The 24,895-nt window shown below is 49.5% G+C and overlaps 1 non-coding gene across 1 annotated transcript; it reads right to left on the bottom strand.

Annotated features, from left to right (window-relative positions):
• Nucleotides 1-5,971: 5,971 nt before the first annotated feature.
• Nucleotides 5,972-6,044, bottom strand: TRNAR-CCU. The gene has a single exon. It is a non-coding gene; the product is annotated as a tRNA-Arg (tRNA).
• Between the last annotated feature and the right edge of the window lie 18,851 nt (nucleotides 6,045-24,895).

Below are 24,895 nucleotides of genomic sequence, written 5' to 3'. Positions count from 1 at the left end.
ATAATAATCTCTAGGTCCATCCATGTCGCTGAAAATGACATTATTTCATTTCTACCCTATAAGCTCCTACTGAAGAGATTTTTGCCATCTATTTCTTTGGTAAATCTCAGAGTAAACTCATCTTAAATTTCATCTTGGTAAATTCATCTAAGAAAATGGATGAATGAATGAATTAGCATATTTATAGATACATAAGTCCTTGGATGGAAGATTTCAGGACTAATAAATTTTGAAATGTGTTACCAGTAATGTGGTCTGAGAACATAAGAACAACAAAATGTTTTTGAGATTCAAATGTATAGCAGCAGAAAAATGATTGATTTATAAATGACTTGAATATACTAATCACAGAGGCAGTGATAATGTTGCTTTGTACTGAGTCATTATATGCCTACTGCAGTAAACATTTTAGTTCATAAAATTACAAAGTCTATTTAGAAACTGCCCCCCCCCCCTTTTTTTTGCTTTGTCTTGAGGCATGCGGAATCTTAGCTCCCTGACCAGGAATCAAACCTGTGCCTCCTGCCGTTGAAGCACAGAATCTTAACCACTGGACCACCAGGGAAGTCCCAGAAACTGCACTTAAAAAAGAAAAAAAGAAAAACCAGAATGTGGCTCCAGGGAGATGAGGTGTATTGCACTGGGCTGGGTGATCTCGCTTTTTCTTCGAGACAGGAAGAAGCTTTTAGAGGATCCTGTCTAGAGCTTTTAAAGCTTTTAATAGGGGATGTTTACTGAAGGGGAACATGGCAGCTTTTAACAGGCGACATTGTTTACTGAAGGGGGACATGGGGGTGGGGGTTGGGGGAACCCCATGGGGAGTGGAAAGCTGCTCAGGGCTCCTCCCTCCCCTAATCCCAGACACCCATTCCCTGTTGGCCACCTCAGCTCTGACGGGAGACTGACTTGGACCCAGTCTGACCCACTCTCAAATTCTGGGGAGGAAGAACAGGATTGGGTCACCTGGGACAGCTGTCCATCTCTCGGGTAGTCGTCATCTGGGCGTGCAGTGAGGGCGTAAAGACGTGGTGTTAGGGCGTCTGCCGGCATGGTGGGGCGTCACGAGAACTGCGGTCCGGGCCAGTACCTCAAAAGTGCCCATGAAGAGATTCTCTGGTGGTCCTTCTCTGGTGGTGGCTGGGACTCTGTGCTCCCAACGTAGAGAGTCCGGGTTTGATCCTAGGTTGCAGAACTAGATTCCCCATCCCACAATTAAGAACTGGTGCAGCCAAATAAAACAAAAAGTGAAGTTAAATAGAATGAAAAATTAAAAAAAATTGGCTATGGCACTGTGGAACACTTTGATCATATAAGATCTTTTTTTTTTTAATTGTAGAAGACGTTTATCAGTTTTCACAATCGATAGCCAGACAAAAAATAAAAAATCATTACAGTTGCAAGCCATAGTGGAAACATGATTAAACTAACAATATAAAATAATTACATGTGATCGGGGGCCAAGCAGAGAGATGTGGTGAGTGGAAGTGCATCCAGGCACATGTTTTCATCTGCCCAGTCATTCTGTCTTTTATGCATTTAATCCTTTTACATTTAAAGTAATTATCAATATGTAGGATCCTATTACCATTTCCTTAATTGTTTTGGTTTATTTTGTGTAGTTTTTTTTTTTTTTTTCCTTCTCTTGTGTTTCCTGCTTAGAGAAGTTCCTTTAGCATTTGTTGTAAAGTTGATTTAGTGGTGCTGAATTCTCCTAACTTTTGCTTGTCTGTAAGATCTTGCCTAGCAGCCAACGATGAAAAAAAAACGGACAGAGGCCGAGTTGTTCTGGTAAAGGAGACGGTAACCAAAGTCCCACCAAATTGATCTCCCTCTGTTAGTGCTGAGGAGTGAGTTTTGAAAACTGTGGATCTAACTGTATCTCCTGTGTTTATAGAACAGGCTCAGACGGTGAAGAATCTACCTGCAATGCAGGAGAGCTGGGTTTGATCCCCGAGTGGGGAAGACCCCCTGGAAGAGGGCATGTCAACCCACTCCAGTATTCATGCCTGGAGAATCCCATGGGCAGAGGAGCCTGGCGGATTACAGTCTATGGGGTCACAAGAGCCGGATACAACTGAGCACAGAAGCTAGCGCCTCGGAGGTTCACAGCAGCTCAGCGTCAGGGTGTGATGAGCATCAAGAGCCCGGACTCCTGGGGGAACGTTCTTACGGAGTTCCACTTGCTCCTTGATTCCAGGTACCAAACACACAACAGCTGGCAAAGTCTCCTATTTTAGTAAAATGCCTCTTTGGAAAGAAAGCAATTTGTGGAGTTCTAAGCCAAATTGATTTTGATTTACAGGGTTGAAAAAGAAAAAAAAAAAAAAAAGAAAGCAACTACAGTTAAGTGAAATGCCAGGAGATTTGTGCCCTGAGCTGGAAGTTTAGTCTGATTAGGTTTCCCTAGGTGTGCTCACCTTGCCTCGTCTTGCTCAGCATCCTTCTCCCTTGAACATGGACAAGGGTCTGATGGCCCAGATAGGCTTGCTTTGGCCACTGACCACTTTTCTGGTTGCAAATGTGCTTTGGTGCCTCTCGTGGGATAACGCCTCCAGGTGACACCTATGTGTGCGTCGGCAGAAGCTAAATGAAGCAGGAACCTGATAAGCTTGGTCGCCCCTATCCATGTGGATTATTTTATTTTTTAAAAAGAAGCTCATCTTATTTGTCTTTCGGGAAACACCATTTATATTTTATCTGTTTATTTATTATTTGGCGGCATCACAGCATACTGGATCTCTGATCTTCCTATGGCATGTGGAATCTTTAGTTGGAGTATGTGGGATCTCATTCCCTGACCAGGGATTGAAGCCGGGACCCCTGCAGTGGGACTGCAGAGTCTTAGCCACTGGACCACCAGGGAAGTCCCTCCACTGGGGTTTTTAAGGGTGCACTTGGGGAGCTCTCTTGGCCGTGTCCTTGCAAACCATTCTAGGGAAAGGGGTTTGGCTATGCAGCTGGAGGCCGGCCCTTGGCCCTCAGCTGGGCGCCCTTTGAAAGTCCCGCAGCTCATCTCTCCACAGGGCCCACAGGGGCTGTCCAGAGGGTCTACCCTGCGCCTCTGCCTTGCTCCTGCTCACGCAGCCACTTGATGGCACTGTTAGAACTGGAGAAAAGAGGCTTCCTCCCCTGAAACCGTTTTCCCTCATTCTAATCCTCTCCAAACTGTCATTTCCACCCACCTCCTTCCAAACAGAACACAACAAAATCATTTCGTAGCCTGTTCCTGCCGCTCTGCCCCCAACCCAGTCCGCCCTGTCCCCAACCCAGTCCGCCCTGTCCGTCCCTGGCTGCCTGCAAAGATGAGTAGCCCCGCTGCCTTCTTTTCTGCCCTCAGGGTCCCCTGTGTCCATCCTGTTTTTGTATCTTTATCATTCTGTGTGTGGTGGCGTGGTGGCTCTCTAGAGTTTCAGGCAATCTAGGGAAGTGGCAAGGGCCATGAAAGACTTATAAGGACCTGGGGGCCTAAAAGAGAAAGCAGAAGTGCCTGCAATCCTTCTGGTCGCATGACTTGTGTTCTAGAAGGAAAAAGAAACTAGGGCTGCATGCACAGAGACAGCATGGAGCAGGGTCACTGGGAGAAGGTGCTGGAAGGCGGAACGGGGCGGGGGAAGAATGTGCAGAGTGCAGGAAACGGGCTCTCTGCAGTGGAATCTTGGCGTCAACTTGGCCACTCAAAGGCTTTCTGTTCCTGGCTTCTGAGCTGCCGCTGTGTCAGAACCCCCTCCGCCGGGTCAAGGGTGGGTGGGGTGCGGTGCTGAGCGACCCTCGCCCTCGTGCACTGGTTTTGACCCCTGCTTCCCAGTTCTGGCTGCCACTTCCTCTTCCTGTGAGATGTGAGCGGGGCGCAGACTGAGAGGACCAAGAGCTGGAGGAGAGAAAACATAGCTGTCCCCACCTCTGCACACCTATCTCAGGTCCCCCAGGCTGCCCAGCGCTGCTGCCTCAGCTTGCTTCCCTCTCAGGGGAGACGAAAACAACATTTCTTGGGAGGAATTCGCTCTGAGAAAAGCATTTTCCCCTAACAATGACCAGGAAATCCTGTCTTGACTGATATTCTCAAGGTGTGCTGGCCTTTTGGCAGAGTCATTTGAAGGCTTATTCAACCATGCAAACGCCCATGAGACACGGTTCCCAAACTCCGTGGAGGCGTGCTGGCCACACCCCTCCCCTTGGCCAACCCTGACCTTGAGCAGGGAGCCCGGCCAGCTCGCCCAGCCTGCCTGCAGGTGGGAGGTCTCTCTGCTGACTCAGGCCCAGACTGGGTCAGGTGCCTGCCTTCAGTCCCATGAGTAATACCCTGCCTGTCTTCTGCAAAGGGCCTTCCCAGGATTAACGAATTAGTCACCCCCCGGGAGAGCGAGGGTGCAGGTTATGGTCATCCTCATTAAGGCCGTGCCTCGTAAGGCCTGCCTCAGGCCAGTGAGCGTCTGGATGTGGGTCAGGCAGACAGTGGCTCAGGGTGTCCCAGGGAGAGGCTCCTCCAGGGCTCAGGGGAGGCTGGAGCTTCTCACTGGGCAGCCGGGGGTTTCACCCACTGAGGGCCGAGGGGAGGGGACCGGAGAGTCTCAGGTCCACGTGAGAAGATGCAGACAGTTTGACACAGGCTCAGCCACGCAGTTCCACAGTCTGCTCTGAACAATTCAGAAACTGACGCCGATGGGCCTCCCACCGTTCTGCCCCTCCAAGCGGGCCGTCCAGATATTTATGAAACGCGCCTCGGAACACTTTCCTTTCTGTGTCTGCGTGGGGATTTCAAATGACTAAAAGTGATAAAGCGCAGGTCACTATAGGACCTTGCAAAACAAAAGCGTGATGTGAATGCCTAGAAGAGTAGGGGCCCCGTGTCCCTCTGAGGCATGGGGCCCCCAAAGAGGTTTGTCTTCTTTCGGGAGCAGGACACAGGTGAGAGAGTTTTAGGAGGTAGGAACGTGTCCTGATGACAGAGCTAGGATCCAAGCACCTTCTGGAAGCCAGACAGCAGAGCAACCCTTTCGGTCAACCCTGTCTGCAGCTGCTTTTTATAAACTTGGCATAAATACGTGCTTGGAAATGCCCGGGCAGTGTATCTGGAAAATATTTTCTACCATTCGAAAACACACACACACACACACACATATACATGCTTAGAAAGGAAAAAAAAAAAACACAACAGAAATTGTGCATATTACAGAGTGTCTTCACTTGTGGTTTTTTTCCATTACTTCCTCAGTTCATTTTTCTGCTGCCAATTTTAGAAGGCCATAAGTCATAGTTGTTGTTAAACTTTGTCAGTTAAAATGTAACTCTAAGAACAAGTCATATGATACATTGGAGCCAAATGGCCTTTTGGAAAGCATGGCGGTGGGAGGTAGGAGAGCCCGTCCTGGCGTCTTGGCGCGTCTCTGCTGTGTGTTATGTGTCCTGCCCACGAGAAAACAGAGTCCCCCGTTGCTGGCCTCGGCTCCCAAAGGCCACTGATCCAAGGGAGGGAGGCTTCTCCGCATTTATTCTGTGTGACCCAGGAATGGAACATAATCTTGTTTTTTGAAGTGCTCGTGTGTGCTAAGTCACTTCAGTCATGTCCAACTCTTTGTGACCCTATTGACTGTAGCCCGCCAGGCTCCTCTGTCCATGGGAATCTCCAGGCAAGAATACTGGAGTGGGTTGCCATGCCCTCCTCCAGGCAAGAATACTGGAGTGGGCTGCCATGCCCTCCTCCAGGGGATCTTCTGGACCCGGGGATCGAACCTGCGTCTCTTACGTCTCCTGCATTGGCAGGCGGGTTCTTTACCACTAGCACCACCTGGGGAGTCCTCAGTCTTACACAATAATGAAATTCTCGATTGTTGAGAGAGACTTGTATATGTAACAGCTTTTTTTTTTTTTTTTATGTAGACATTTACTTATTTGATCTGATGGCTGCGCTGGGTCTTATTAACAGTTGAGGCATGCAGGTTCTTCTACCTTTATTGTAGCATGTGGGATTTAGTTCCCTGACCAGGGGTCGAACCTGGGCCCTCTGCATCAGGAGTGTGGAATCTTAACCACTGGACTACCAGGGAAGTCCCTTCCTTGTGGAGGTTTTATTCTAGTGGGATCGATGGACAGACAGACACGGGCTGACTCACCCCTACAGTGCCTTTTGCACATGAGGCTAGCTACAGCCCTGAAGCAGAGGGACAGACGGCTAAGACAGCCACCAGGACAGACGGCTTTATCACAGGCAGAGTGGGATACTCTTGGGTCTGTCGTGTACTGTCCAGAGCCTGCCCGCCTTCCCTGCGGAGTGGGCACAATGCCACTGCTCATGGGGTGAAATAACAAATGTGAAAAGCATGTTTGTTGTTGTTGTTAAGTCACTAAGTCGTGTCCGATTCTTTGCGACCCCGCGAACTGCAGAACAACTGACAGGTTCAGAATTGGGAAAGGAGTACGGTAAGGCTATATCTTGTCACCCTGCTTATTTAACTTACATGCAGGGTATATCATGTGAAATGCTGGACTGGATGAATCACAAGCTGGAATCAAGATTTCCAGGAAAAATATCAATAACCTCAGATATGCAGATGATACCACTCTAATGGCAGAAAGCAAAGAGGAACTAAAGAGCCTCTTGATGAGGGTGAATGAGGAGAGTGAAAAAACTGATCTGAAAGTCAAATTTAAAAACTAAGATCATATCACTTCATGGCAAATAGAAAGGGAAAAAGGAGAAGCAGTGACACACTTTGTCTTCTTGGGTTCCAAAATCACTGTGGATGGTGACAGGGCTTGGCAGCTCCCATAACCCTCTCCTGGGTCCCTGATTATCAGGTCCATTTCCTGCCTTCTCCTTTGAATAAACTGATTGAATCATCCAACCTTCCTTGGACAAACAGACCCTTTCCAAAACAGCTGGTCTGAATGACATTTGTTGGGACCTGCTCCCCCAGGTCCTTCCATGGCCCCTCGGTGCTGAGTCCAGTTTCCCCGCCGCTGGCCCTTAACGAACATGGGTGGGGGCCAAGCTTCTCTCTGCGCCCCCTGTGTGCTACGGCCCTGTGCTCTCTCTACCTGGGGCCACAGCTTCTCGATGCTCTGTCTACGGAGAAACGTTTCAAAGACTCAGGAAATGAACTCACTTTTTTCCCCCCTCCCCCTCCTTTTCCAAAACAGTGCCGCCTTCCTGGAAGAAAGCAAACAAAACAAGTGTGACTATTTAAAAAATTATTGGAAAACGCCTTCTTCATGAATGCTCCGGCTCCTCTGGGGCAGATGTGTCATGCGGGTTCCCTTTGCTGCTCAGCCCCTGGTGCATGTAGCGGGGAGGGCAGCCTTGGAGGAGGAGGAGGAGCTGATGGGGCCCGGTAAACAGGTCCCTCTAAACAACCACACGCACCTCGCACACTCAGATGTGGAGGTGAGTGCACCTGTGCGTGCTGGCCCCCGTCCAGCTGAAACTAGCCCTGTGGTCTGCCTTCCTCCCAAGTGTGGACTGGCTTCTGCCGGGCGTGGGCTGACTATTTTGGGTTTCTAGGTGTTGTTATAAATAACAACAATCATGGGCTGTACGGGGGATTGAAGACGAAGCCTTTTCCTTTCGGCTATCTGGGCAGGATGCTTTTCCTTTGATGAGGGAAAAAAAAACTTAGCTGGGTTTCAACTGGAAAATTGGCTCCCAGTTAGGATGACAGCAGACACTGAATGACCCTGTCTTTGCAGGAACGAGAGCAGGCTCTGTCCAGGGCGGGGGGCAGGGCGGGGAAGGCCCTTCAGTTGCTCAGGTCCTGACTTGAGGGGACCCGAGGCCAGGAAAGCCCCCTTGAGGTGTTCAGCAGCGTGGTTCTCTTGGCTCAGGTTTTTCCATTATCAGGCTGTGACAGCCATACATGACAGACGCCCTCCAGAGATATCTCTCTGCTTTCATAACACTGAAGAATTTTTTTTTTTTCTGACTCATCTTCAGAAGATCCCCCTCCCCCTCGTCGTTTGAAAATAAATATAATTAGTAACAGGCAGACATACTGTATATAGCCAGCCCTTCCTATCCGGGAGAGTTATAATTAAATGTACACGCTGTTGGTTGTTCACTGTCTGCTAAATGCTTCGCCACCCGCTTTAGGGAAGCAGCAGTCCCCTGGGTGGATGTTGCAGGGAGAGAGAGCGGGTGGGGCTGAGTTCAGTGTCCCGTGGAACGTGAAGGCCGGAGTGCTGGCAGAGTGGCAGGTATGCTCCCTGTCCCTCGCACTGCCCGCCTCTCTGCCTTTCTCCATCGTCAACCTTGAGCGGCTCCAGGAAATGCCTGGTCAGTTCTGGGGACTGTCCCCTCCTGGGAGGCAGAGAGATGGTTGCCAAGCCTGGTTGTCATGGCAACACGTGGCTGCTGCTCCTGCAGCTGGTGAGGGGCACCTGAGTGCATGCGGGTTGCTGAGATCTGCCCTCCCCGGGCCAGGGGCCAAGACCGTCGCGTTCGTCTGTTCCCGGCTCCTGGCCTGCGGGGCCGGCACCCGGGCCGTGGCCCTGAGCTTGGGCAGGTTATCCCCAGGTAACCCTCGACTGTCCTTCCTGACACCAGGGTGGGCTGGGTGCTCGGTGGCTACTGCCCAGGCCCCGGGAGAGGTCATATTCTGCTGAAATCAGTGGGGCAGGTGGCTCTGGGAATGCACACGCTCCTCGTGGGTATATTCTGGGACCACAGCACAACCAGCAGCCTTGGCGACACCAGGCCTGGCGACACAGCGGAGGCGGGTGTCCCTCCTGTCCCCCGGGCAGCTGAGGCGCTCACCGGATGACGAGTTGGCCTGGCCCTCCCTGGCCTGGACTGAATACAGCAGCGTCATCCGAGCCACGGGCACCTTCACCCGAGCTGCTCTCAGAGTGTTTTCCAAGCAAATAGTAGTTTCACAACACCCGTGAGAAGTAGGTGGGGTGACAAAGCATTCTTTGTCCTTGTCTTATAGATGGGGAAATGGCAGGGCTGGCCTGGCCAGCTGGTGAGGCCAAGAAGGGGAGGCGGGTGCCCTCCCCTCCCCTGGGACTCGTGGTCTCAAGCCCAGCTCCTGGGGGTAAGGGGGAGACCCCTCAGAGACAGAGGCCGGGGGTGGAGGCAGTGCAGGGCTTCTTGGGACTGATGGCCTCGGTGGCCAAACCAGGAACTCAGTCACGGCCCTGTGGTCTGAGGTGCTGACCCCAGCCGTGGGCGACCCCAGCAAGTGTCAGCGTGCTGTACTGAGCCCAGTCTGCTTGAAGTTACTGGACTCTTGGAAGTGGTGATTAAGTACTTTTTGAGCAGCTGTGCTGGTAATATTTCCAGTAATATTTCCAGGGCTATGGTGGTGAATGAGGCAGACGTGGCCCCTGTGGTTTGTGGGGCTTGCAGGAGACAGATAGTCACCACATCAAATGAAGAGGAAAATAAAAATGCACAATGTAGGCTGGGGGAGGAGGGCCAACTTTAGGTAGGGGAGCAGAGCATGAGTCTGTAGGAGCTAATCCCAAATGATGGGGAGAAGCTGGACTGGGCCGAGCATGCCAGAGGGAAGGGGCAGTGGTGCAGAGGCCCGGACAGGGGAATGAAGGTGGCCTGTTCAGAGGTTAGGGAGAAGGACGTTGCAAGACATGACATTGGGAGTAAGCAAGCAGTATGTGACCCCGGATTTCTTGGAGAGGTGGTACCGGCATACTTTTCTGATGGACTGGATGTGGGGCATGAAGGAGGGAAGAGTTAAGGATGACTTCTGAGTGCTTGCTTGAGTTGGAGAGTAGAGTGGCAGATTGAGATGGGGAGGACTTAGAGCATGCGGAGATGAGAAGTGAAGAGGATGGTCTTGGACACGGGTGTTTGAGATGCTGCCTTCTAGCCGGCTGCAAATGGGGCTTGAGTATCAGCCTTTCTTATGCTCTCCTTCTGAGATCATGGAGAAGAAAGATGGAAAGTTGGGACTACCCTGGTGGTCCAGTGGTTAAGACTCTGTGCTTCCAATGCAGAGGGCAGGTTTGATCCCTGCTTGGGGAAATAAGATCCTGCATGATGCATGGCCAAAAAAAGAAAAAAGTGGCGAGTTCTATGCCAGTTGGGTTTTGAATTCACTGGGGCCTTCCAGGGGAAGACTCCCATCCCATATTTTCCAAAGAGGATTATACTCTTACTTTCTGGGTTGGGGGAGGTCTCTTCTACCATAGGGAAAGGAGACCAGCCAAGATGGGCATGTGCCATATGGTGAACAGCCTTCTGCAGACCCAGCCTGCTTGTCCCTTCCTGTCCAGCCCATCTTGTCCCTTCCTGTTCAAAGCCAAATCCTTGGTCATTTGTCCTTGGGCATCGCAGTGAGACTGATCTCATCACCTGTGGGTGAGGAAGGACTGGAGCCTTGTCTCTCATTTGGTTGGTTTAAATGGAATGGTGAAGGTTTAGCCATTTCTTCTGAGAAGAGGCATTTGAAGAGCTGTGAGCAGCAACGTCATTGGCCAGAGAGGGATCTGCTGAGTAGCAGGGCTGGGGTCCTTTGTGCCTCTTCAAAGCATGTACCTTAGAAGAACCTGTTCATTCTCTTGTACCATAAATTGGAAGCTATAAAAAGGCTTGATATTGGGCTCACCTACTACATGTCACTGCAAGGCCAACTTATAGCCAATAGTGCCATGGAAGCTCCAATTCTGGGTCTCCAGGGAATTGTTTTAGAGCAAAGGATTTATTGTGATGTTTACATGTACGGGAATCTCCTGACATCTTATCCCCAAGCTTTACAATGTGGCATGGAGTGTATATTTTGGATTTTACCGTGGAAGTTTACTTCCTGGTGTACTAAAAATATTGAAGTGTATTTGGGGATATCAGTTTTCATACCCCAAGAACTCCTTGGGTAAAAAGTCAGAAGTTCATCTATTAGGATCAGATTTTCAACCAGACAGAATGACTATCATTGGTGCTGTGCTCTCCAACTCACAAAGTGCTTTCACGGCCATTTCCTCATCCGATTCTCCCCACAATTCATATGCGGATATAGAGGCAGCAGCTCAGAGAGGTTGAGTCATTTGTTTAAAGTCACACAGCAAAGGAAGAGCTGGGAATGAGCCCCAGTCCTCTGGCCTCTCCCTGCCCAAGGCCCTGCTGTTGCATCTTTGGTGGAAAAGGGCCAGGATGGTTCTGGCACCTGGACCAACTGTGTGACAGTGAGTTTGGTAAGCCCAGCCTGGGAGGTGCTTGAAATTCCCTGAGCTGGCACCTGGGAACTAGTTCTTCTTTCCAGAAGGCTGTGTTGCAATGTGACCAAGAAGGTTGAGACTGAAAGCCATTACTTCACCCATATGAGTGAAGGTCACTCATCACCCCAGGAAGTGCACGGAGCTGCGACGTTTAGTGGGGAGGTGAGCTGCTCTTGAATGAAGCCTCAGTGTGGCCTGGTACCCTTCCACATGGTGGGGAGAAAGGGAGTTTTTGGAAGGGAGGATGTGCTAGGCAGCTCAGCCCAGGAGCCTAGAGTCCCCCAGGACCCTGGCCATACCCGAACCAGCCTCTCTTCTGAGAATACTAGGTGGGTGTTGCACCCACAAACAGGAGGGGTGCTGGTTCACAGGAGCTGGCTGAGGCCTTTTGCATCCTGTGATGGGCATGCCTGGAAGGTCACCTGGGGAAATCTGAGTGACTGCGAGTTACCCGAGTGTCCTTGCATGGATGACCTCTCTTCCTAGTTGAGCAGGTCACGCTTGCTTTCTTGTCCGAGTCCAGAGTGTCCCACCTGCACTAGTGTCCATGGAAGTCCTGTACCTCAGAGTTGGGCGGGGGGGACAGAGTCCTGAACACATTTGTACATGTTCCCGCAGTGAGCGCCTATGTATATTTTGGCCACAGGATCTTAATTCCCTAGCCAGGAATTGAATTCATGACTCCTGCAGTGGAAGCTTGGGGTCCTAACCACTGGACTAGCAAGGGAAGTCCCGGGCATCTGTAACTGATGAAGTAGGGAAGTGCCGGGGCCTTCTGCCTCACACTTGTGACCTGGCTCTCCATCACGGCTCCCTTTTGGCCTCTCCTGATGAGGGCCCAGGGCTGAAATGTCCTTGAAAGTCTCCACTCAGGCCTCAGGTTGGTGTCCCTTCTTCAGAGAGGCTTTCCTGGCGTTAACACCCATGCCCCCAACAACCTTGGTGCTTCCCACGGCACATGTCACCACCAGAAACTGGTTTCTCTGTTTGCTTCTCACATCCCTTCTCACCCAAAGGTAAACTCCATCAGAGACGGCACTGTACCTGGTCCACCTCCTGTCACACCCTCAGCACCTGGCAGAGCCTGGTGCTGGCACACACAGTATCAATACCCCGAATGAGTGGATGCAGCCGAGTAGCTGACACGAAGGTCGGCTGGAGTGGGGGCCGGGTTCATCTGAGCCGATACCCCACGAGCACCCTCGAGGATGCTCTGGGCTCCAGCAGTAGGCAAACTTTGTTCTCCTGGACCCCTGCAACGCTCTCTCTGGGGCTGAGCTGGAGGAGCATCCTAAGAGCATGGTTACTCCCTGATGGATGAGTGGGTTGCACGGAGGAGTAAACCCAGGGACTGGCCAGAGGTCAGGGGTCATTCAGCCTCAGAAACTGCACATGTCAATAGCATCGAGGCACCCAGGAATGTGGTTTTGGTTGATGCAAACTTGCTGCAATAGACCACACCTGCTTCTCAGCCCAGAGACGTGGGAAAGAGAAAGACACGGCTTGTTTTGGTGGTGGCGGAGGAACCGGTAATAGTAGAAGCATGCCCTTCGTCTGACTCAGAGCGGGTACCCTGCCATCGCCTAAGGACCTCAGGGAGGTCGGTCCAGGGCTTCTGGCCCTGCCTTGTCAGCGCTCGGCAAGCCACGTGTTCCAACAAGTACTGGCTTAGGGGATGGAACAGCCTGCCTTTTGTCCAAATTTTTCCTTTGAACTTAAGATGTACAAAACACCTTTTGAAAAGAACATAACGAGATCGGGACGGGAAGACTGCCTCATTTGGACACTCATGTCCTCAGCTCTGCCCAGAGGGCTCCTGTCATCTGTTCCTCTGGCGCCTGCATCACACCCAGTCTTTGGGCTCCCAGGCTGGTCAGCATGGGAGGCACGCTGAATGTGATTGCCTAGGAGGCAATCACATCCCCCTAATCTTCTTCTTTTCCTCTCCCCGCCCCCAGTTATTCTGCTAAGAGGATGTGGCAATTGAAGAGTGAGCTTCTGGAGTCGGAAGCCTGCCTGCAGACCCTGTGTTTATCCCCAAAACTCTTGAGGCAGAGAAAGCAGGACAGGTGAGAAGCACAGCTAGAGAGTGACTCGTGGAAGGTCTAAGTTTCGCTCCAGGAGATTCTCCTGGTGCCAGGGAACACGCTCAGCCCTCTCCCCTCCAGTCTTTTCTCTTGCCCAAGAGCTGCTGGTGGGAGGTACGACCTCCTTTTCTCAGGCAGTGGGAGGGCCTGCCTTGCTCGTCAGGACCACAGCCTTTCTCCCTCACAGCGCCCCTGTGTGGCAGATGCTGTAATTGCCTTGCAATTCATCCTGGAGTGTGACCCCAGGGTGCTGGGACCTGAGACTGAATAGAGCCTGCACCATGCTATGCAGAGAGGGGCATTTGACAGATGGGGCCAAAATGTGGACCCGACACCCACCCACTCACACACCTTATATCTTCTGTAGGAATCCTGTTCTCAGCAAGTGGTGGTTTAAAAGCCCATAGCCATGGCGATCCATCCACTTTGGATTCAAGCTACATCCCGAGGCTTTTGTAAGTCTCCCCTTGGTCAAATGAGCAGTTTGATGCCTTGGTTCTTTAAAATGCTGGAAATGTTTATTTCTTCTTGCCTCTTGTTCTTTCAAGCTTGAAATTTCTCTGCACATCAAAGTCTTCAAAATGCCCTCAAACTAGTCTCCAAAGGCATTTTCACTTGGCTCTGGGTGATGGCAGATGTTCTTCCTTTGGGAGGTTGAAGCTTGTGTTCTGTTCTCCAGTTCGGTGATGTTTAGAAGACCAGATACCGAGACAGACAGCCTTTTTCTCAGATGAGCAGAAATTTGTGTTATGTTTTCATAGATTTTGATTATTCTAAGTAGGGGTAGCTGAAGTCTACATGGTGTTTGATGTGCAGTGGTTTTACCTGCTGCGATCTATGTTTTTATGGTTTTACAGCATCTTAGTACAAAACCTCCAGAGAAGGCAGTGGCACCCCACTCCAGTACTCTTGCCTGGAAAATCCCATGGACGGAGAAGCCTGGCAGGCTGCAGTCCATGGGGTCGCTAAGAGTTGGACACAACTGAGCGACTTCACTTTCACTTTTCACTTTCATGCATTGGAGAAGGAAATGGCAACCCACTCCAGTGTTCTTGCCTGGAGAATCCCAGGGACGGGGGAGCCTGGTGGGCTGCCGTCTATGGGGTCGCACAGAGTCGGGCACGACTGAAGTGACTCAGCAGCAGCAGCAGCAGCAGCAGCACCATACATCAGTGTTGCCATATCCAAGAGGATTTTTTCCACCATCACATTTGGTATATCATGAATGTATGTGCATATCCTATGGACAGATCTGACCATATTTCACTCAGAATTCATTTATCTTTCTAAAGATTCTCTTGCCTAGTCATTAAAAAATGCAATCTAATTACCTAGGTAACTTTTTCATTAAGCCCGTTAAAAAATGTATTATATTTATTTGGCTGCGCCGGGTCTTAGTTATGGCACACGGCATCTTCCATCTTCGTTACAACATGCAGAATCTTTAGTTGTGGCATGTGGGATCTAGTTCCCTGATCAGGGATTGAACCCAGGCCCCCTGCATTGGGAGCGTGAAGTCTTAGCCACGGGACCACCAGGCAAGTGCCAAGCTCGTTTGTGTGTTTGTTTGAATAGAGGAGAACAACAACAACAACATTATAGTTCTTGATTTCTTGTCCCTCTTTGTCCCAGCTTACCAAATGATATCTGTCCTCACACGTCTGTCTGTCTCTTGCTCTCTCCAGGAACTGGAAATAAACTGTCCTTTCCTATTCCTGGCCACTCATCTGCATGTCTGCCTGCATCCTGGCCCCATAGCACATCCCTCACTCCCTGAAGCTCTCTCGCATCCTAGGGAAGTCAATTCTGTTACCCTGCAGAATTCTGATTTTCCTGCTCTTTATCCTTACCTTTCACTCATTCAGGACTTGGCTACACTCTTGCTTTCACTTCCTCATGACGTCTTACAAACCCACAGAAAACACGCTTGCTGAGGCCATTCATCTGCACTCTTTCACACTCACATTTCCAGGCGCACAGGGGCACCTTGAGGGAACGGTCCCACAGATGTCTCAAGCTCAAGACGGTCAGGAATGAATGTGCCACCCTCCTCTCCAAGTCTGCTTAGCTCCTGGTATTTCCCATGTCAGCTGGGGATGCAGACTTATCCAGGTGCTCAAGACAGAACACCTGGGTATCATCCTCGCTCCGCCTCACCTCCCCTGTTCTAGTCTATTGGTTGAGTTTACTTTCTGACTCCTGTCTCCTGGGTCAGTCTGCCCTTCAGCGCTTGGCAGCCCCACTGGGCCCACATCTCCCTTGCCTGGGCTATGACAATAGCTGATCTATTAGTCTCTTTGCTTCTCCTTTGAAACTCTCTCCAAACTGAGTAGAGTCAATGGTTATTGACGGTGGGAATATGGCCATGCCCTCCTGGTCTTTTTTCCATATGTTTTACCACAGGATATTGAATATAGTTCCCTGTGCTATATCATAGGACCTGTTTGTTTATCCATCCTACATATAATAGATTGTATCTACTAATCCTAAACTTCCAATCCAGCCTTCCCCCACCTCCCTTCCCACTCGGCAACCGAAAGTCTCTTCTCTGTCGGGGAGTCTGTTTCTGTTTCATAGATAAATTCATTTATTTCATATTTTAGAGTCCACATATAAGTGATATCATATGGTATTGGTCTTTTCTTTTTAAAAACGTTATTATGTATTTATTTATTTGGCTGGGCTGGGTCTTAGTTGTGACATGCAGGATTGCAGCATGCCAGATCTAATTTCCTGACCAGGGATTGAACCCAGGACCCCTGCATTGCGAATGTGGAATCTTAACTGTTGGACCACCAGGGAAGTGCCTGTCTTTCTCTTTCTGACTTATATTACTTAATATGATAATCTCTAGGTTCATCCATGTTGCTGCAAATGGCATTGCTTCATTCTTTTTTATGGTGGAGTGATATTCCATTGTATGTGTGTATTTATGTGCTTCCATGACTGCTGATTAGTTATGGGTCACATACAAGCTGTTAGCCTGGCATGCAAACCTGGACCCTGTTTATATTTTTGGCCTCATTTCCTGATACTGTGTGCTCTAGAAGTACTGAGCAACTTGTAATCACCAGCATCTGCATGCTGGTCATGCCCACTGGGGCTTCCCAGGTGGCTCAATGGTAAAGAAGCCACCAGCCAATGCAGGAGATGTGGGTTCAATCCCTGGGTCAGGAAGATCCCCTATAGAAGGAAATAGCAACCCACTCCAGTATTCTTGCCTGGAAAATCCCATGGACAGAGGAGCCTGGCAGGCTACAGAGTCCATAGGCTCACAAAAGAGTTGGACACAACTGAGCGACTAAACAACAGCAACATGCCCATGGCCTTAATAAGTATGATTCTCTTTGCCAGGGATAACTCCTGATTTCTCAGTTTCCTGGCAAACTCCTATTCATCCTGCAAGATCCTCACTCAGGATCACCACCACTTCCTCCTAAGACAGCTTCCTCCCTAAGGCAAGATCAGTCACCCTCCTCTGAACCGCGAGGAGACTGCTCTCATTCTCCCTGCGACTCTGGTGTCCTTATCTTATCTGCCTTCCTGCTGCTACCCTCATCTGTGGGACTGTAACCGTTCTGAGAGCAGGACCTGTTTTGCTACAACCCAGTTTCCAGCACAACATACAGCATGTTAGATTCTCAATAAACGTGTCACGCTGAGACTGCAAATATTCTTGTTGTTGTCGTTCAGTTGCTCAGTCGTGTCTTTTTGTGACCCCACGGACTGTAGCATGCCAGGCTTCCCTGTCCTCCACAATCTCCCAGAATTTGCTCAAACTCATGTCCATTGAGTCGGTGATGCCATCCAACCATCTCACCCTATGCCTCCCTCTTCTACTGCCTTCAATCTTTCCCAGCATCAGGGTTTTTTCCAACGAGTCGGCTCTTCGTATTAGGTGGCCAAAGTATTGAAACTTCAGCTTCAGCATCAGTCCTTCCAATGACTACTCAGGATTGATTTCCTTTAGGATGGACTGGCTTGGTCTCCTTGCTGTCCAAGGGAATCTTAAGTCTTCTCCATAACCACAGTTTGAAGGCCTCAATTCTTTGGTGCTCAGCCTTTTTTATTGTCCCTCTCTCACATCTGTACATGACTACCATAGCTTTGACTATACGGACCTTTGTCACAAAGCAATGCAGACCTTTGTTGGCAAATACTCTAGGAAAGTACAAAGAAAAGTCCTTGGTCCTGGTCCTTAGGCCTCTTCACGGCTAATACAGTTCAAAGAGGAACACCTGGCAGGGCCCCAAGAGACATCACAGAACTCGTCTCCCCCTGTCTGGGGTGGCCGACTGCTCTCACATTGCCTTTTTTGGTCAGAAGACTTGAGCCTGATTTGGCTTTGTCATTTACTGATGCTGAAACTCTCCGAGCTTCAGTTTGCTAAAGGAGACAAGGATTTGCTAGGATAACGTAGCCCAGAGCCTTCTGTGAACCTGGAGGCTGCTACAGAGTTTTCTTCCTGCCATCAGGCATCTGGGCTTGTGTCTCGTCTACAAGCACGAGGGGCATGTGTGCCCCCAGCCTGTGTCCAATGCTGTTTATAAAGGTCGACGCGCTGGCAGGGACGTGGCTTCAGCTGACAACGATCTAGTACGTTAGCAGCTGTGTTCCTTTATGGGGCGACGGCTGGGGAAGGTATTATAACAGTGCTGTTTGGGGTCACCTAAGGTTGGACAATGTGATGGAGCCACAGAGTCGAGGTTGTGGAGTGGCTCTGTTTTGACTCAGCACGTTTTTCAGCAACTCCTGGTTGGGAATGGCTGGTGGGAATTTGGTGGGAGGGGGTGGGAATGGGGGATGGGACAAGGGCGTGAGTGGGAGGGGAGGTGGGGATTGAGAGGGGGCCAGCAGGTGCAGGCAGCGTCACACAAGGGGAGCCCCGTGATGGTCATGGCCATCAGCTATGGGCACAAGCCCCCCCTGAGCTGTCACGGCACCCGGGGTGCGGCTCAGATGGCCCCCCGGGCAGCATGTAACACACACGCCCATCAGTGAGGGACTTGAGCCCTGCATTGTGGTTGGCCTTCATTGTACCGGTCCTGAGTGACACCTGCCTAGACTAGACCTTGGCGCCAGTGTGTGTGACTCCTGGCATTAGCTAACCAGGTGGGGCGTTGCTGACACTTTCCGAGTGCTCCTTTTTTGCCCTAGGAAGATCCCTAGATTCTAGTCGTACAAGATGCCACATGTTTTGTGCCGGATTCCTCAGCAGATATCTGCCTCTCCCTGCACTGTTCAGGTGGCCACAGGCAGCGGCCCCTTTCTGCTGACTGTCCTCACCTAGTGGGGTTTCTCTGGTGGCCACAGCTTCCTCCCATGACTGGCTATCTCTTTACAAGCTAGACTTTGTTTTTCTGCCCATTCCTACACACCTTCACCCACTCACTTCTGCCCCAGTGCTACCGTGTGTGTGTGTGAGTCACTCAGTCGTGTCCAACTCTTTTCGACCTGACCCCATGGACTGTAGCCCACCAGGCTCCTCTGTCCATGGGATTTCCTAGGCAAGAATACTGGAGTGGGTTGCCATTTCCTCCTCCAGGGGATCTTCCCGACCCAGGGATGGAACCCGAGTCTCCTGCATTGGCAACTGAGCATCCTCTAAGCCAGCTGCCCCGCTCAGCCCAGGTATAGAAACAGGACAGGCTCAGTTCTGCTCTCCAGAGCTTGTGAGAACCAACGACAGAGAGTGAACTAAGTGCTCTGAGATCAGATCCCGGACCCTCGGCAGGGTTATCAGCACAGAGTTGCTCAGCACCTTTTGGGGAGAAAATACAGTGGCATCTATAAACACAAAATACATGCTACATATGTATGAACGTGTGTGATCAGTCTGTCTGACTCTTTGTGATCCTGTGGACTGTAGCCCACCAGGCTCCTCTGCCTATGGAGTTTTCCAGGCGAGAGTACTGGAGTCGGTTGTCATTCCCTCCTCCAGGGGATCTTCCTGACCCATGGATCAAACCCATGTCTCCTGCATTGGCAGGCGGATTCTTTACTATTGAACCACCTGGGAGTAAGAACTATGTCTGAACATAGTTAGCGTCATCAAGAATCTTCCAGAACGGGTGTTTTCTAGATATGAAACTCTTGGTGCCCTTACTATAATCAAGTCACTCAGTGACAATCAGCGCGTATGACGGGCTCCCCATGTGGCACTGCTGATAAGGAACCCCTCCGCCAATGTAGGAGGCTTAAGAGACGTGGGTTCGATCCCTGGGGTGGGAAGATCCTCTGGAGGAGGGCATGGCAATCCATCCCAGTATTCTTGCCTGCAGAATCCCATAGACAGAGAAACCTGGCGGGCTACAGTCCATAGGGTTGCGAAGAGTCGGATACGACTGAAGTGACTTAGCACGCACGTACACACACATGTGAATACAGACATAATTAGCTTTGAGAGGGTTAAAACACAGCTCAGAGGAGGATTTTTGGAGATGGGCCATGTTTGCAAGCAGAACTTTCTTTCAAAACCCTCTTGGGCGGCAGCCTGACACAGGAATCCAGGGATAAAGGTGAAGCTCAGAATGGAAACCTACACCAGGTGCGTCTCTCACAATGCACCTCACCTGGGTAAACACGCATTTGCATATCAATGTATGGATTACGATGCTTCCTTTTCTCAGAACTAGTCAGTGCTCTGTTACACACAGAGGCGGACAAACAGGCAGTGATCTTTCAAATTCCTTGCAATATGAGAGTAGAGGACTCAGGTCTTCAGAGCCCCAGAGGCCTGAACCATTTAGTGATTTATTTACACTCTCCCTGAATGCAAGTGATGCTGTTTGGTAGCTGGTCCTGCCTTCAGAAGTGGGCCTGGCCTGCACTGTGCTGTGCGAAGTCACTTAGTGTCTAACTCTTTGCGACGCTATGGACCGTAGCCCACCAGGCTTCTCTGTCCATGGGATTCTCCAGGCAAGAATATGGGAGTGGGTTGTCATGCCCTTCTTCAGGGAATCTTCACCCAAGAATCGAACCCTTACATCTCCTGCATTGGCAGGAGGGTTCTTTACCACTAGCGCCACCTGGGAGGCCCTGACCTGTACTGCTGCTGCTGCTGCTAAGTCGCTTCAGTCATGTCCGACTCTGTGCGACCCCATAGACGGCAGCCCACCAGGCCCCGCCGTTCCCGGGATTCTCCAGGCAAGAACACTGGAGTGGGTTGCCATTTCCTTCTCCAATGCATGAAAGTGAAAAGTGAAAGTGAAGTCGCTCAGTCGTGTCCGATTCTTAGTGACCCCATGGACTGCAGCCTACCAGGCTCCTCCATCCATGGGATTTTCCAGGCAAGAGTACTGGAGTGGGGTGCCATTGCCTTCTCCAATACTCAGTACTAGCCGGCCCAAAATTGAAATTCCACTGGAAGCCAGTCATTATAGGAAGCCTGGAACTTGCAGAGGAAGACAGGTGGCTTTGATGGTTATTGATGAGTTCACTAGGTACGGATGGAAGTTTTCAAAGAGACCGAATGAAATACCAGGTCCTGAGCTTGGGTCCTCATGTTGCTGCTGCCACGAGGAACAGGTGGGAAGGCTCCGGAGTATCAGATGTGTCAAGTACAGGTGAACAGTAACTGGATCACCCCAGGGGCCTGAGGCGGCCGGGGCACCGCCTGTGATCCATCAAGGGAAGCGGTGTCCTGGGGGCAAAGCCAAGTCCCTCCCACCTGTCAGCTGTGGGACTCAGGTTAACCTGAGCCTGTTCCCACAGGACTGACATTGACTGGTTCCAGTCAATCGAAGTTGATGCAAATCAGTGCCATTTCCTCTGCAGCAATAATTAACCTGCCGCAACCTTGTAGGAGCAGGTAGTTTTGGGAGAATGGTGGGGAGATGTTGGAGGCAGATTAGCATTTTTCAGCTCTCATGGTGATTTGTGCTGAATTTCAGTGTGCGTGCACGCGGTTCCAACTCATTACCATAAAAGAACCTCATAAATTCAATTGCTAGGCAGGGAAAATCGACTGTTTAGACAGAGGGCCTGGGATGCTAGTCTGCTCTGAGGGACTGTGGGAGGCCTGGTCCCCACCTGAGTGTCCTCAATTTCCTGATCTGACCTCTAGAATTCGTCCAGCCCAGGGACCTATGATCCTATTCATTGTAACCAATGAGGGGCCTGCCTGGGGCCCGAGGAAGCATCTAGCCTGCCTGCCTGAGCAGTTGCCAACAGATGACACGTGATCTTCATTTCCAGTCACTTGGAAGACATCACTGCCTCCTTGGGCCCTCTGCACATGAGCAGCTGCCCCGTGATTACAGGTGGTGGGCTTATTTTGGGGGGATCAGGTGGCCCAGTGAACTGATTACTTGCAGGGGGTGGGGCTCTCTGTTTTGGTCATTTTGATCCCAGCATTTAGCACAAGGCACTCAAGACCCAAGAACCATTTATGGAAAGGGGGACGAAAGACCAGAGGGAAGAACATTTCCCCGGAAATCCTTCCTTATGTTGGAACCAAATCCTACCGCCGTCAGCTCAAGTCACGTTCTCTGTAGCTTACTCTTTTTTCCATCGAGCATTTAGACACATCTTTAATTGGTTCTTAACACTTCTCAAGAATACCAATGAGAGACATCAAGTCTGTTATCCGCATTTCATTGATCAGGCGGGCAGGCACAGAGCAGAGGCAGCTGCTCTGCCATCCCCCGTGGCAGTGGGGTCTGGATGGGAGCTCGGTTTACCCATGTGCCCTTCCAAGGAGGGTGTGCTTGGAAGGGGTCAGTTAGGGCAATCCTGAGGGCCCACTGTCCCTGGTCAGGCTTCTAGAAGTCTAGCACAGGCTCTGGTTTCCAGAGTGCTGAGCGTGCCTTTCCTTTTGGGGGTCCTCTGGCTGGGAGTGTGATGAGCATACATCAAGGTGCCCAAAGACACAAAAACAGATGCTATGTGTCATTATTATCTTTTAGTTACTTTGAGGTTGAGTTGCATAGGAAAAGAGTGTTGTTTCATTTGCATTTAAGCCTATGTTTAACCGTGGAACGAAAGGCTGGCTTTCCTTTACAGGAATTTCAAGTGGTAGAGGTCAGCTGGTCCTATGGACTGCATGTGTGTGTCTCCCGAAATTCATATATTTAAATTAACCTCCAGTGAGATGGTATTAGTGGGCGGGACCTTTGGGAGGTAATCAGGTCAAGAGGGTAGAGCCCTCTTAAACCAGAGACCCTGGAAGCTCCCTCAGCCTTCTGCCCTGTGAAGACACCTAGAGAAGGTGCTGTTTGTGAGCCAGGAAGCAGGCCTTCATCAGACACTGATCCTGCTGGTTCCTTGATCTTGGACTTCCAACCTCTTCTGCTGTGAGAAATTAATGTTGGTTGTGTATAAACCACATAGTTTATGGTAATTTTGTTATAGTAGCCCGAATGGAGTAAGATACAGCCCTCGGAAACTGATGCAGTGTTTCTAAGAGATGTAGATTTAAACAAATACTCACAGAGGCCATTAACGTGTGTGTGTGCACGTGTGTGGCAGTGGCATCTCTGTGTGTCAACGGAAGACATACTTTGTCATCCTCTATGTAGTCTGGGAAAGGAATTTGATAAAATACAGAAGAACTTCAAGGGCATTCCCTGGTGGTCCAGTGCTTAGGGCTCTGGGCTTCCACAGCAGGGGGCACAGTTGGATCCCTGGTCAGGGAAATAAGATCCTGCATGCTGTGAGGCACGGCCAAAAAAATAAACACATCAATATTTTAAAAAGAGAGAGAGAAAAAAAGAACTTTATACTCTTGTTTCTGTTTTTTGCCTCAGAATGCTTGAAGACCTTTCCAGCTGTTCTGTGTTTGGGTCTGGCTCTCAGGCCTGAACACAGAGGGTGCAGAGGGTGGCTGGAACCAGTCCTGGGTTTCTCTGAGCCCCTCAAAGAATATTCTGAGTACATAAGAAACCATCTGTATACTACCTGCAGCAGTAGCCGTGCTGCTGAAGAACAGTAGCATGAATTAAGAAAGAAAATTCTGAGCTTAAAGTTAACCCCACTCTCTACCAGCATATACAGTTAACTAATATTTGACAGGAAAGCCAAGAACACCCAATGAAGAAAGGATGATGTTGAGAATAGTGGATAAACACATGTAGAAAAATGAAACTGGACCTCTATCTTATACCATTTACAAAAATTAACTCAAAATGGATCAAAAAGACTTAAATGTAAGACCCAATACTCCTAGAACAAAACAGAAAAGAAGCTCCTTGAACTTGGCATTAGCAAAGATTTTTTGGATGTGATACCCAAAGCACAAAAAACAAAAGCAAAAGTCAACAGATGGGACCACATCAGACTTAAAAGCCTCTGCACAGAAACAGAAAAAAATCAACAAAATGAAAAGGCAACCTATAGGATGGGAGAAATATTTGCAAACCATGTATCTGATAAGAGGTTAATATACAAAATAACAAAAAACCCCAAACAATTTGATTTAAAAAAAATAGGCAGAGGAAATAAATAGACATTTTTTTCCCAAAGAAAATATCCAAATGGCCAATGGGTACCTGAAAAGATGCTCAGCATCACTAATCCTCAGGGAAATGCAAATCAAAGCCAAAATGAGGTGTTAGAATGGCTTTCATTAAGAAGACGAGACAAGTGTTGGTGAGGAGATGGAAAAAAGGGAACCCCTGTATGCTGTTGGTAAAATGTAAATTGCTATAGCCACAATTGAAAACAATACAGAAGTTCCTCAAAAAATCAAAAGTAGAACTGCCATATGACCCAGCAAATTCATTTCTGGGTATGTGCCCAAGGGAAATGAAATGAAAACAGGATGGTGAAGAGTGACATGCACTCCCATGGGTGTTGCAGCATTATTCACAAAAGCTAAGATATAGAAACAACTGAAGCATTCACCAACAGCTGAATGCATAAGAAGATGTGCTGTATATATACAGTGAAATATTATTCAGCCACAAGAAAGAAGGACATCCTGCCATTTGGAACAACATGGATGGACCTTGAGGACATTAGGCTAAATGAGTCAGACACAGAGAGACAAATACCATGTATCACTTATATGTGGAACCTATTGTAAAAAAGCCAAACTTGCACAAATAGTGAGTAAAACAGTGCTTTCCATGGGTTAGGGTATGGGGCAGTATGAGTGTTATTTAAGGATATGAGCTTGCAACTAGTAGATAAATGAGCTTTGGAGGTCTAATACACAGTATAGTGAATATATATAGCAATATTGTATTCATCAAATTTGCTAAGAGACTATATCTTAATTATTCCTACCACAAAAAGCAATGATAAGGGCCTCCCTGGTGGTCTAGTGTTTAAGGTTCTGTGCTTCCAATACAGGGGGCACAAGGGCATCAGAGTGTGGGGCTCAGTAGTTATGGCATGCAGGTTTAGTTGTTGGGAGGCATGTGGGATCTTATTTCCCTGACCAGGGATCAAACCTGTGCCACCTGCAATGTAGGCAGACTCTCAACTGCTGGACCACCAGGGAAGTCCCAGCTTTGTTCTTTAGCTTTGCTGGCTCTCCAAAGCTCTTTCTGAAATCAGCCTCACCGTTTATAGCTGAAGTTTCAAGCCAGCAACTTGGGCAGAATCTAACTGTCCATGCTTTGTTTGGCTGGCATGATGTTAATAAAAACAATTGAGTTAATTAAAAAAAAATCAGGAGCTCTCACATAGAAATAAAATTC

The sequence above is a fragment of the Bubalus bubalis genome, chromosome 4, assembly GCF_019923935.1.
Source record: "Bubalus bubalis isolate 160015118507 breed Murrah chromosome 4, NDDB_SH_1, whole genome shotgun sequence".
Taxonomy (NCBI): Eukaryota; Metazoa; Chordata; class Mammalia; order Artiodactyla; family Bovidae; genus Bubalus; species Bubalus bubalis.
This window is presented reverse-complemented; position numbering and strand designations above follow the sequence as displayed.